Source organism: Pteropus alecto, unplaced genomic scaffold (assembly GCF_000325575.1).
Source record: "Pteropus alecto unplaced genomic scaffold, ASM32557v1 scaffold222, whole genome shotgun sequence".
NCBI lineage: Eukaryota > Metazoa > Chordata > Mammalia > Chiroptera > Pteropodidae > Pteropus > Pteropus alecto.
Window position 1 is genome coordinate 722,074 of NW_006433716.1, and position 14,632 is coordinate 736,705.

The 14,632-nt window shown below is 35.2% G+C and overlaps 1 non-coding gene across 1 annotated transcript; it reads right to left on the bottom strand.

Annotated features, from left to right (window-relative positions):
* Positions 1-332: 332 nt before the first annotated feature.
* LOC112477010 lies at positions 333-437 on the bottom strand. The gene has a single exon (XR_003045287.1). It is a non-coding gene; the product is annotated as a U6 spliceosomal RNA (small nuclear RNA).
* Between the last annotated feature and the right edge of the window lie 14,195 nt (positions 438-14,632).

The following is a 14,632-nucleotide window of genomic DNA, read 5'->3' on the forward strand; positions in this document are numbered from 1 at the left end:
TTATAGAAGAGGAAATTGAGTCAGAGAAAGGTTTAATAATTTGCCTAAAATTGTCTGAAAGGCAATAGGAGATTACTGAATGGTTTTGCACAGGGGAACCTCATGTTCAGATTCACATTTTGACAAGATCATCTGGCTGGATTAGGTTTCCAACTCAAAATCCCTCTGTGGTTGGAGGGAATGTTGGCCTCAATTTCTGCTGATCTTATCAATATGACTCCATTGACTAAGACAGTGAACAGGAGAGAAGGTGATAGCTGGAGCACCACAGAAACAATCGCTTTTCAAAAATGTTTTTAAAAAATTAATAAACTTTATTATTTTTTAAATTAAAAAAAAAGGAACGTTTCATGAATTTGTGAGTTATCCTTGCACAGGAGCCATGCTAATCTTCTCTGTGTCATTCTATTTATTATTTGTGCTGCGGAAGTTAGCACAGAAAAAGTTCTAGTTCATGTTTTGAAGGCGTAGGGGTGGTAAAATATATTTAGTCTCAAGAACATTAAGATTTGGGTAGTAGTTTTAATAACAATATAAATATAATAAATTGATCCCTAAATGAGCACTTGTACCTAATTCAAATAATGGATATGATATTACATCAATATTTTGAGCATTTCAATTTACTTTTGACTGTAAAATAGATAATACAGTGGGCAAAGCCAATATCTTTAAATAGATTTAGTTAGTTCTTTCCTTCTTGTTTACTGAAGCTGAATAATAGTGATTATAATTTGTGTTTCTCTTTGTCACATGTAGAGAGATGTATAGACCCAGTTGTCTTTTGTGAGTTGTTTGGTATCAATCAGAAGCCTGTAGAGACTTGGGCCTGACAGAACAGGTCCCCTAGTCAAGATGATAAGGACTGTGATTCACATGAGTGCTTTTCAGATCTTTGTAGAATCCCTTCTGTTTCAACAGAATTCAAAGGAAGAATGGTATGTAATTTTAATTTTCATAGTTTGCTTCCTATAACCTCCTTTATACACTAACCCAGAACCCCAGTTCTTCCTCTTTCCCCTTCTCTTTTCCATTTCCCCTTCTCCTTCTTTTTTTCTACTTCCCCTTTCCTGCTTGCTCTCTTGATTAATCCTTTTTCTGTTTTAAAACAGTCTCAGTGTCTGCAGAAAATGACATGCTAAAAATGAGCTTACACCAATATGCATGAGAAGATTTATTGCAACAGAGAAAGGATGTTATGTGACATCGCACATATTAATCTTTCCATGTTTGTTTAAAAAGATCTGGATTTGGCTACTTTTATTTATGTGCTTTTAAGGAGATGTGGTTGGGTCAGAACAGGAGATCTGGGAGATGATAGAGATTTATAGCTCAAGTGTCCAGGAATACAGGTCTGCTCTGAAACTGGCTTCTTATTCACAGCCACAGGCGCTGCATCCTTTGAGGTTCCATTTCGAGGGGCTGGCTTGGCAGAGGTTTTTAATGCCACTTCTTCCAAACAAGCTGCCCAGCCAGGGAAGTTGTCAGAAAAGATCAGTGCAGGTTTAGGGATGATTTTTTGAAGTTTTCCTGAAATAACCAATAATGAGTTGCCGGCTTTGATAGCTCTTTTTATAGATCTTGCAGCAGCTGGATCAAAATCTAATGAAGATGTTTGCATCTGACAATGGCAGGCCTGCACGTTCTTATCCTATTTCTCAAGTGCGCAAATGCATTTCATTTGGGAACATGAAAGGCATATTTAGTGACAACTGATGGTTCTTTGTTTTTTAATTCCCAATAATGTCTTCAGTAAGTGCTTTTGTTAACATTTTTGCATTATACAATAGGTGACACAGGAAGATAATTGGTGTGCTGAAAGCAATTAAAGAGTTTATATCCAACTTGTTCTGCCTATTAAATGGATCCATTCGGCATAGAAGCACATTAGCATCTTTACAGTGAAATGATTGTGGAAATAGGTTATTCATGCGGCCTGCGCATCTTCCTCTTGCTGCAATAAGGCATATCTTCAAGATTGGAGAAAAAGAATGAGCCATTTTTCTCCCCTTGGAACTGTAAACAGAAGTAAAACTATTAATAGATGCTGTAGCTAATCCCAAGAAGCTGCAAGGAGGAGATTAAATAATGTTGTGAAGAGAGAAAGCTGGAATAAAGGGAGGGGCTGAGAGTTCCCTGATCACTCAGCTGCCTTAGACAAGGGCAAACTGAAGGACTCCACTTGATCATAGGATCGACAATTGTATAACAGATTCCTGTTTTCAGCAAAGTAAATATCACTTCATCTATTTCCTGAGCATCATTCTAATGGGGAGATTCATGTTTTATTTTTTAAGTAGTGGTCAAAATGATTTTAAATGGGGTTAGGATGACATGGAGATGTAACCAAGCCGAAAGGGGGAAAATGGAGCAAAAAAGTGGGTTTTATGATTAAAGAATAACAGCAGGAAACTGGGAAGCCTTTGTATAAGTTTACAATTTGATACTGGGACCCCATTTTGATTGCCATATAGAATGTATTATAACAAGAGAGAGGGAATGTAATTAAATTTTGTAACTGGCATATTAAAAATGATTAAATGTTCCCAAGTTTTATTCCTACTAAAACTCTTGGACTCTTGTTCATCCTCTTCAATGAATACATGTTGAATGAGAGGCATTATGACTTAGCAGCTCTGCCTAGGAGCATCACTTCTCTTCGAACTTTTACACAAACTGTGAGGTTGACATTATTGATACAATTTAGAACTACTTGGACAGCATGGGGCCCACAGACATCATCATCATCATCATCATCATCATCATCATCATTATCATCATTGTGACTTGGAAACTTATTAAAAATGAAAATTTTGTGACCCTACACTATACCTAATACATTAGAACCTCCAAGGGTGGACCCTAAGAGTGTGTTTTAACAAGTTCTATGGATGATTTTTATGTTCACTAAAGTTTGAGAAGCAGTGTTGTAGTTGAGAAGTCTGAAGCTCAGAGTGTTTGGGTGATATGTTAAGATAACACCCCATCCGAGAAAAAGAGTTGAATTTTGACTTAGGATTTCATATTCTGTCCCAATTTGAGATCTTTCACAGGATCATTAAAATTCCTGGTCACTGCCTCCTGGGATCAAGAGCACATTTGGTCTCCATAAATAGTCTTTTGTTAGGGATTATGACTGAGGATGCTTGGAATCTATGACTGATTTAAGTTGTTATTTCTCTGCTAGAATATAAATTCTATTGTCTTTCCCAGTGTGCCTAGCTTCTGATAGAGACTGGACTGGCCCCTTTTCTGGTGTGCAAAGAGACAAGAAAAACCCAAACAGTGTCTGGCAGGTAGGCCAAAGGATGACACTGTACAGCATTCATCTGTTCATCTACTGAAACACCATTGAGAGGACTGAATGTTGATAATCTCTACATTCTTACACTTATTAAGCTCTACATCCTGGCATGTTTTAGAGTGAAACAAATTGATTTATGATTGCAGATCACTAAAAATCAGCAGTGAATTGACCTAGATCAAGGAATTCATTGGGTGCATGAGAATATAGACCAGCTCATGGGGAAAGAGGCTTATTGATATCTGGCCCTATTGACTGTCATCCTCCATGCTTGAATAATTAGCTCAGGCCTTTGGTATTCAGACTACATTGAGCACTCAGAAGTAGCTGGATGCTCATTAGGATATGACTGCTTTTATTGGCATCATTTTGCTTTATCTTTATTCATTTTTTTACCCTTTTTCTTGATAGCATTTGGAAATCATGACCTAGAGCTGAAATATGCTATTTACTCAATAAAGACAGGCTTTCAAAACAAAATTAATGATGTTATTTGGCCACTGATATTATGACTAAAGGGTTTCAAGGAGGGAGTATATTAGAGCAAGGAAACTCTAGCATCTTACAGAGGTTCCTACCTTAAGTTTGCTACTTGCTAGTTTGTTATGTCCTTCTGCTTGTTACTTTTAACCTTTCTGAATCATAATTTACTCTGTAAACTAGGGAGTGTTTTGTATCTCACAGAGTGATTTCATGGATTAAACATGGGGCGATGATATATTCGGTTTGCTTAGGACCATCCAAGTTTACATGTTTTGATATAATTATGTACAGCATTTCCTTTCACTCTGAAAGTATCCTGATTTGGATGATAAATTATGTAGTCACACTAATTAAATAAAATACTATATGTAATGTGTCATGTCCCATTAGTAAGAGAGCTGTTATTTGAAATATTGCATCTGGAAGCCAGTTGTATCTCCTCACTAAATTAGACATAGTCTTCCTCCTTGGAAATTGAATGTGAAACACTCAGGGCTATGCCTATCTGTTCTAGAGGGTCTGACAATCCTGTGCTCCCCTGTACCACTCCTTTTTTAGCTAGAACTTGGGGCAAAACTCACTGGTCACTTTTGTAGAATAGAGTGTTGCTGTCACCTAAGGATAATTGATACAGTTTTTTGATCATTGGTATAGTTTTTTTTTTGGAGTTTCCAGAATCCAGTAAGGAAGTATATTACATTTATGAGAACCCATTCAATGCCAGGTGCTCAAAATCTGTAAACTTAGGGTGGGCATTATTAGTCCCACCTTACAGAAGAGGAGCTCAGACTGAGAGAAAAAACAGTTTTAAGGTCATACATTTGATAAGAGGAGAAGCTAGGAGTTAAACTCTTGTTTTTCTGTCTCCTAAGCTCCTTCCACAACAATGATCAAATGCTATTAATGAAGAAGTCTAACACCACATGAAATGATAAGTAATACTAATCAGTTTAAGATTATTCTTGGCTTTCTATCTTTGACAGGTGGAGTAGAAATATTCTGTCTCACGGAGGGAGGATATTTCTAAAACCAACCTGCCACTTCTTTGATCTTAATATTTTTCCCCATATAGCTTTTCAAAGTTCATTGAACATCCTAGATATTAATTGCTGCTTTCCTGCTGCCTCTGCCAAACATCCACAAATTAAGATTATTAGAAAGCAGAAGGTTTGATTTGGGCTAAATGTGGATGAAATGAGAGGAAGAGGAGAAAGAGGAAGACAGGCAAGATAGGATGACTGTCATATCAGATCCATCTCTACACAAACGGATGGAGACTTTTTGGAGAAATCCTTTTCTTCCCATTTTCCTAACCATTTTAGGTTAATTCTGACCTGCTTTAGGTAGATAAAGATAAATGTGAATTTTAAATTATATTTAATCTTCATTAAAGTAATTATCTCTCTTAATGAAAAATTTACTGGGTTGTGGTTGTGCAATGGAGTATAAAATCCTAAGTGAATAAAATCAATTTCATTTTCAGTCTAGCTTTTCTGTCCATTTATAAACAAGGCACAGATAATGTATTTGCTCAGAGTCATGCAGCCTGCTTATAGCTCACACAAAGCCATTACCACTTACAAAAGCAGGAAAGTTGGCTCTCCATTTCTGATCTTTCAATTTTCAATCTAAAGGAGAGTGTTCACCCTAAAGATAGTCAATAAGTTGGAGCTGTTTACTGGGCCCAGCGTTGAGACAACGGTGGGTGAGATCTCGCACTCAAACGACTGTTCTAATGGAATAGTGTTTGTGTGGTGTATTTCATCTAAGTGCTCTGCTTTATTAATCACATAAGTATGAATTAGACTCTGGCATGCTTATGTTTACTAATGTATGAAAATTGCTTATTTATTTCCGTGCTGTTACAATGGAAAGAAACAGACTGGTTCTAAATAGCAGTGTACTGTAGTGTGAAGCAATTAAGTGAGTTATGCATGCCCTTCAGAAAGAGGATAATGGGGGAATTGGTGCCAGCTAGTCCTCATTGCTGCTGGTAAAACTGAAAAGGACACATCATGGAGAAACAGAGACTTCAATGAAAACATGTGAGCCCTTTATTGTAGTTAAATCTTAAAAATTAGCTCCTGTGAACTTGCTGATTGGCTTAGTTGAAACTTTTGAAAAATATACAAAAGAGCATTACCCATGGGAAGGTAAGAATTAATGATGATGATGACAGACTTTACCTTTACTTCTCTCTTTTCTTTAACACTCTCCCCCTAAAACAATAACAGATGCAAAACTTTGGTGTCCACATCCCACTGCCATTGCTAATTGAGGCAGCTATAGTGCAGTGGAAGGGGCAGTTCTACACTTTCTTCTACTGAGTATATATTGAGTTAGTGACTTATTTGTTACTGATTATTAATTAAATTACATGGTGCTCACTATATGCCAGATTCTGTTTGAAGTGCCTCTTTATATAATCTTTATAACAACCCTATAAAATACTTACCCTTACTGTTCTTATTTTACATGTGAGGAAACTAAGGCACAGAGAGGTTAAATAACTTGTGTAAAGTTACACAGCTGGTAACTTGAACCTGAGCAGATTGGGTCTAGAGTCTATACTCTTAACTGCCATGCCTCCTGGATGTTGTTGGTTTTGTATAACCAGAGTCAGATCACTGAACCCCTCAGAACTTTGGTCCCTTTGTAAAATGGAGGTGGTAACACAGAGGTCCTACTTAGGTACCACAGTAGGCTGTTTCTGGATGTCATCTCATTTGACCCTTACCATTACCTAGAAGGTAGGGGAATTCTCTATTTTACATAAGAAAAATGGCTCAAAGATATTTTGTAGCTCGAAGGTACAAGGAATGTAAAGGATGAAGTGACATCCCAGACTCCCGTTTGCCTATTTAAAGCTTATATTTCTTCTCCTCTATCATGCTGTAGGGCTCTGAGGGGGCCATCGGGCACAATGGATGTGAAAGCACCTAACACTTCCTGGCACATTAAACATTTAATAAAAGCTGACTAAGCTAGTGGTTGGCAAATTGCATAAAAATGTTTATTATTGTCAGTACCTTGGTCTGATGGCAGTAGAGGCAAGTGTTCTTTATGGGAAGATGTGCCCTCTAGGAGGCTGGTCTATTAATAGACAATAGTAATGTTTACTATACTTATCTCTATGAGACTTCCGTCAGAAAGTTCTGAAATTGAAAAGACTGATCTAATCTTAGGAAAAGCTTTCAGTTATTCACCATTAAATATATTAGCTGAGGGTCTGTCATATATGGGCTTTATTATGTTGAAGTACTTTCCTTTTATACCCATTTTATTAAGTGTTTTGATTTTAAGTGGATGTTGTATCTTGCCAAATGTTTTTTCTGCATCTATTGATATGATCATATGATTTTTATCCTTTGTTTTGTGTATGTGATATATCACACCGATTGATGCCCACTCTCACACTCTTATTCAATATAGTATTGGAAGTTCTAGCTAGAGCTAGAAAGAAATAAAAGGCATCCAAATTGGGAATGAAGAAGTCATCACTTTTTGCAGTTAACATGATTCTTTATATAGAAAACTCTAAAGACTCCACAAAAAAACCTATTAGAAACAATAAACAAATATAGTAAATTTTCAGGATACAAAATCAATGCACAAAAATTTGCTGTGTTCTTATACAGTAACAATGAAGTTTCAGAAAAAAAAATTCCTTTTGTAATTGCAACAGAAAGAATAAAATACTTAGGAATAAACTTAACAAAGCATATGAAGGACCTATACACTGAAAACTACAAGACGTTATTAAAAGAAATTGAAGAAGACACAGAAAATGGAAAGATATTTCACATTCATGGTTTGGAAGAAACAACATAATTAAAATGGTCATATTACCCAAAGCAATATACAAATTTAATGCAACCTCCATCAAAATCACAATAGCACTTTAAAAAAAAAATGTAACAAAAAATTATCAGATTTGTATGGAACCATAAAAGACCCTGAATAGCCAAAGTGATCCTGAGAAAAAAGAACAAAGCTGGAGGTATCACATTGCCGGACTTTAAATTCTACTGCAAAGAGACAATAATCAAAACAGCATGGTATTGTCAGAAAAACAGACATACAGACCAATGAAACAGAATTGAGAGCCTAGAAATAAACCCACATAAAAGCAGGAAAATAATTACTGACAAAGAGCCAAAAACATACAGTGGCAAAAGGAAAACCTTTTTAATAAATAGTGCTGAGAAAATTGGAAGGCTACATGCAAAAGAATGAAACTACACTGCTATTTGTCACCATATACCAAAATTAACTCAAAATGGTTCAAAGATTAAATATAAGACCTGAAACAATAAACTGCATACAAGAAAACATAGTTATTAAACTCATGGATCTTGGATTTAGAGAAGGATTTTATGAATTTGACCTCAAAGGCAAGGGAAGTAAAAGCAAAAATAAATGAAAGGGACTATATCAAACTAAAAAACTTCAGCATAGCAAAGAAAATGTCAACAAGACAAAGAGATAACCTTATGGATGGGAGAAAATATTTGCAAACGATGCCTTCGATAAGGGACTAATATCCAAAATGTATAAAGAACTCATACATCTCAACAACAACAACAACAACAACAACAACAACAAAACAATCAAATTAAAAAATGGGCAGAGGACCTGAATACACATTTCTCCAAAGAAGATATTCAAATGGTCAACAAACATATGAAAAGATGCTCAATCTCACTAGCTATTAGGAAAATGCAAATCAAAATATAATCTTTATAACAACCCTATAAAATACAATGAGATACTACTTCACACCTACAAGAATGACTATTATCAACAAGGCAAGTAATAACAAGTGGTGGAGAGGTTGTGAGGAAAAAAGGAACCCTCACACACTGCTGGTGGAAATGTAAATTGGTACAGCCACTATGGAAAACAGTATGGAGTTTCTTCAAAAAATTATGAGTTGAATTACCATATGATCTAGCAATCCCTCTTCTGGGTACTTACCCCCAAAATTTGAAAACATTTATTCATAAAGATATATGCCCCTGATGTTCATTGCAGCATTATTTATGGTGGCCAAAACTTGGAAACAACTGAAGTGTACTTCAATAGATGATTGGATAAAGAAATTGTGGTACATATATACAATGGAATATTATTCAGCCATAAGAAGAGATGAAATACTACCCTTTGGGAAAACATGAATGGATCTTGAGATAATCACGATAAGCAAAATAAGTCAGACAAAAAGGGTTGAGAACCATATAATTTCACTTTTATGTGAGATATAAAACTGAATGCAACAAATGAACAAGACAAAAAGCAAAAACTCATAGACACAAACAATAGTTTAGTGGTTACCAGAGTGAAAAGGGAGTGTAGGGGGTATATAAAGGTAAAGAAGGTCAAATATGTGTGGTGAAGGAAGGAGATTTGCCTTTGATAGTTGAACATTTGGTAATGCAATATACAGATGATGCATTATTGAATTATATACTTGACATCTATATAATTTTATTAACCAATGTCACCCTAATAAATTTAATAAAAAAAGAGACTGATCTAAATTACTTCATCACAAAATGATAGACCACATTTCTCTTGAAATCTCTCCTGAAGACATGGCTTCTGTGATTATCAAGGAGCTGCATACACAAATTGCTTTTCGAAATCTTTGTTTTTGATTGAGAAAATAACATAACTATACAAAGGACACTGCAACAAACACCATGTACTCACTACCTAAGATAAGTACATTATAGGTAATATTGGTTTTAGATCATTTTTTAAAAAGTAAGTACAGATGAATTCCCCTTCTCAATCATATTACCTTTCCTCTTTTCTTCCTTGTTTCCTTCTGTTCAACTGCCATCATAAATTTTGTGAATATCTAATCCATATCTTTTACTTTTTAATTAATATGTATATAACCACAAACAGTGGATAACATTGTTTTATGTATTTCATAAATAGTAATGTACTTCAACTTGCTAATTTCATAATCAATCTCATGTTAGTGATATTGAACTATGTCAATACATATATCTCTAAGTTATTCACTAATTACTATATAGTATTTCATTCTCTGAATATGTCATTTTTTATTTTATAAAAATCAGTTCCAAAAAGTTGGAAAAATAAGAATATAATGTGAATTATAGCACAAAGAAGGCAAACTAAATAGTCATTTTGGTAGCCCTCCTCAACATTATGAATTTGTATTCTATTTCTGTTGCCTAGGTGAGTCTTTCATTTTAATTTCAAGTATTTTACTTTTCATTTTTATTTTGGAGCAGTCCGAGGAACTCAAAACATAAACTCAGAGAGTCATATGTATTTGGAGTCTCTTCTTTTCCTTCTCAAGACATTGATGACCAAAGGTTTCATTCTTAACTACACAGAAAAAAAAAAAAAAAAAAAAAAAAAAAAGAAAAGTTGCCAAAAGGTGGTCAGAACCCTCTTTACTTTGTTCCTAAATATTCTTATTTGTGGTATGGATATGCTTACTCCTTTCCTTAACTCCATATCAATTTGCCTTTTGGTATAAGAATTTACAAAGCAGAAAATAAATTAGTAGGTCTGAGATGACCTACATTGTACAGTAGTTAAGGATGATTGGTAGTTTTTTTTTTTAATAGTTTTAATTTAAATTAAAATCAAAGTGGAAATATAAATACAGAGACATGCCATTCCGTGTAAGATAAGCCTCTTCAATAGAGTAAGAAACAAATCAAGTCATTTTCAGGTTTTGCTGGTCTTGTCTCTAGAATTACCATTTTACATCTTATGATTCCCATTGCCAATCTCTGCTTCCCTTTATCAATAAAGGAGCTCACGATTATGGAAAAGTTTTTTTTTTAACTTAGAAGAAATAGTTTATTATCTACTTCTATCATGTGTAGTACTGTAATGTATCTTTTTTTCTCTCTCAGATAAGCTGGAGCTAAAGGGAAAAAAAACACCTCATTTTTGTTATTCTCCTTTTTCAGCAAACTCTCACATTCTCATTAAAGGTCCACAAACATGACAACACCTGCATTGGGCCACCTGCTTCTGTTTGTGTGACACAAATAAATTCCTCTCAGAGATGACATTGGAATGACTATGAAGCATCTGAAATTGTGAGAGATTCTTGATCTGCTTTCTTTTGAGAAGGGGTTTGCTTGCCTTGTTAGAATTTAAGCCTCGATATTTGAAATTCTAATAATTTAGGAAAATAACTTAGATTAAAGGTGAAAATAAAATCTTCATTAAAATACTGAATTATTTAACAATGATTAATAGTGATTTTCTAAGATGATCTGGATATTTAGCCATTCTCTTTTTGGGAGTTTCTGAGAGCCTGGATTCTGGAGCCAGACCACCTGGCTGTGCCATTTATTAGCTGTGTGGCCTTGAGCAATTTACTTGACCCCTCTGTGCCTTGCTTTTCTCATAGGTAAAATGAAGTTCGAGATTATAGTACTTTATATGGGCGTGGCATGTATTTAAGGAATTAAAAATATATGCAAAATACCTTATTGATGCCTAGAATATAACTAACACTTAGTAAATAAAGTTTTTTTTAATTGTTGTTTTTTGATTATCTACAATGTATTAAGCCTTATTCTAGGCACTAGGGATACATTTATTTTGTGGCTGAGCAAAATATGTAAGCCCTTCTCCTTAGATTGTATCATAAATTCTCATAATATTACATAATTTGGCCTGGGGCCACATAGAAAGTATTGATAATGGACCCAGAACTCAAACCCAATTCTGTGTAGGACACTCTCTTATGTTGGAGAATTGTATCTTCTTCTTTTGTCAACCTTATTCTATGGCTATTTAACAATTTACATATAAGAGAGATCACTTACTTCCAAATTCACCATTGCAATAGGTTGCAGTCTAGATGAGGGCTGAATCAATGTCATTTAATTCTATGTTTTACCTTGTGTTATGCTTGATTCCAATAGGTATATATCATAACTGATTAGCCCAGGTATAGAAGTCATAGAAACGGAATTACTTCAAGTATATATTAAGCATATAAAAATCTATAACTAAAACTTGATGGAGCAGCTTTATTCTGCCTATTGTGCAAATGGTGGACTCATAAGATCAAAAATGATAATATTTCTAAATCTATAGTTTATTTCCAGAAAAAGACACACAATAGCAATAGCATATTGATTCAGAATAGCAGTAAGGATATTCATTTCAGCCAGAGGCTGCTTCACAGCCAAGAATTTAGAGACCAATTGCAGACTCCTGTCATCCTCCTTCTTCAGGGACATAACAGATGTGCCTTCCCTTTCAAATAAGGAACAAGTTACCTGTGCACGGAACACCTCAGAACCAGAAAGCCCAAGAAGGAGTCCCAAGTGGGGCTCTCACATCTCTGCTGGGTATGTGTGTAGACCTAATGTCAGAGTCCTTTGGGAGTCTCACTGAAACATGAAGCAAACCATCTATCTTTCTCTAATTAGTAAACAATGCTGACAGGCTGGTACAGATTGTGTACAAACTTGTTCCAAAGCAACACTATTAAAAACTACATCTCATACCTTGACCAGTACGTATTTCAGAAAGGTGCTTGGGCCAATTCTAGGCCTACTAGAATTAACCCTCTTAGCATAACTATTTAAATGAGTTAAATCTAATCCCTTCAAAATTTCCACATTTGCCTCTATATTAATTATAGAATCAATTACTACAGATTTATGAGTAAAAATATTGTATAGAATATAAATGTAGCCCTGCTCTAGGAAATAGAGACAATAGAAGCACAGAGTGGTGAATTTTAACTGGTCTCTATCAAAATTCTAAAACAGAATATTAAGAAATTTGGGAAGACTTAGACAAAGCACTGATCTCCAGACATCATTGTGGGATCATGAGAATAAGCCGGACCATAAAAATTAATTTTATTTTCTGATGTCTAAATATTGCTAAAATCTTATGATTTTTTTTTCTTTTAAATTTGCAAAGCATTTGACAAAGACCTTTATGGATAAGATGGAGAAATATAGTACAGACAAATGGAACTTATAACTGGTGGAAAAATTGTGCCCAAATTGTTCTTGTTAATGAATTGGAGCTAACTTGGGAGATATCTATATAGCCATGCCCCAGAAGACACCGCAAGACAGACATAAATATAAAAGAGGTAGTTAATATGCTCCAAAGATGCAGAGATGGAGATAAACTGGGCCAAATGATTAAAACTGAACTTAATTGGCATCTCTCATTTAACAATAGCTACTATTTATCAAATACTTACTAGATGCCAGACATCCTATTAGGCCTTTGTATTAACACACTGTGTCCTCACAACCTGATGAGATAGGTGTTCTTATTGCCTGTGGCATCTACAGGTGCTCGCCAAGGCTCAGAGAGCTTAAATAACTTGCTTGAGGTTACACAGATTGTGGGGGTGGTGAAGACAGTTTTCAAACTCAGGCAATTTGATTCTAAATCTCATAGGTGTCAGTTGAATTCAAGGGAAAGATTAAGGTAGCTTAATAATCTTAGCAAAATATTTTAATTCTACAACATGCTCAATATAAGCTATTTGAAATAGCTTCTACAGCTACTGAAAAACAGATTGTATTAATTTCCCTACCTCTTTTTTCTTCATTAATTCACATTGTTTTGAGTAGGTAATAAAGTGTGGTTCTGATTATGTTATTCACTTGCTGAAAAGCTTTTGATAGCTCTCCATTGCTTACCTAAATTCCTTTGCTCAACTTTCATTCTAGCTTTATCTCTTGGTGCTCTTCCTACACTACACAATAGTCACCTGAGGCTGTTTCTGCTTTCACCAACTTGTCCTGGATGTTTCTATTTTCTTGTAAATTAAACTATTGAAAACTTGTCCTTCTTCAAAGTTTCACGTCAAATGCTCTCTCCTCCAGAGATAGTTGAGAGGCTGAGAGAACTATTTAACAATAGTAGAAATGATTGTCATGATTATTATGTATTAATTATTTATATGCCAAAAGATCCCACATACTGGTTTTTCAGTTCAGTCACCCACTGAATCTCAGTCCTGTTTTCTCTTGAAAGAAATTGGACTCACATATGCTGGTCTTTTGTACAAAACTTGATAAAGAATGAGCATAATCTATCTAAGGCTATTTCAAGAAAGCCACCTATGAACAGATATTTATGCTTTTGCAAAGTTTCCCCAGAGTACTGTACCTATGCAGTGGGCCCCAGCTACATGGTCCTGTGTGATGTCCTTAGGGATTTGGGAATGGGATAGACTGAATGTCTCAGAAGCCTATCAAAATTGTCAATAACCTGTTCTTCAAGATTTCCTGTAAGCATTCCCCTCCAACCAAAGTTTCTTAATCTTGCCCCTGCTGCCCCTGTTCCTATAATGTTTGCCCTCTCTTTATATGCTTCAAAACATGTAGTTGTCTATAAAGTAACATAGCAATGTTTTAGCATACAGAAAACATTTTATCTCAATACGAATGATAGATCTTCTTCTTCTTCTTCTTCTTCTTCTTCTTCCTCTTCTTCCTCTTTCTCTTCTTCTCTTCCTCCTCTTACTTTTCCTCTTCCTCCTCCTCCTCCTCCTCCTCCTCCTCCTTCTCCTTCTTCTTCTTCTCCTTCTTCTTCTTCTTCTTCTTCTTCTTCTCCTTCTTTCTTCTTTTTTACTGCAACATCCACCAGGGATTGTCTTAGACTTAACTAGACATTCAGACTCACTGGACACCCATAGGCTACCCTTGACATCAATCTAATCAGAAGGTGTAGAACTAAACCACAGTTGGAGTCCCTGTAGCAATCTATGCAGTAGTCTACACAGCTGCCCATGGTCAACTCACTTACCAGGAAATGAAATCCACATTAGGCAGCTGCTTTGGCTTAAAAGCCTTA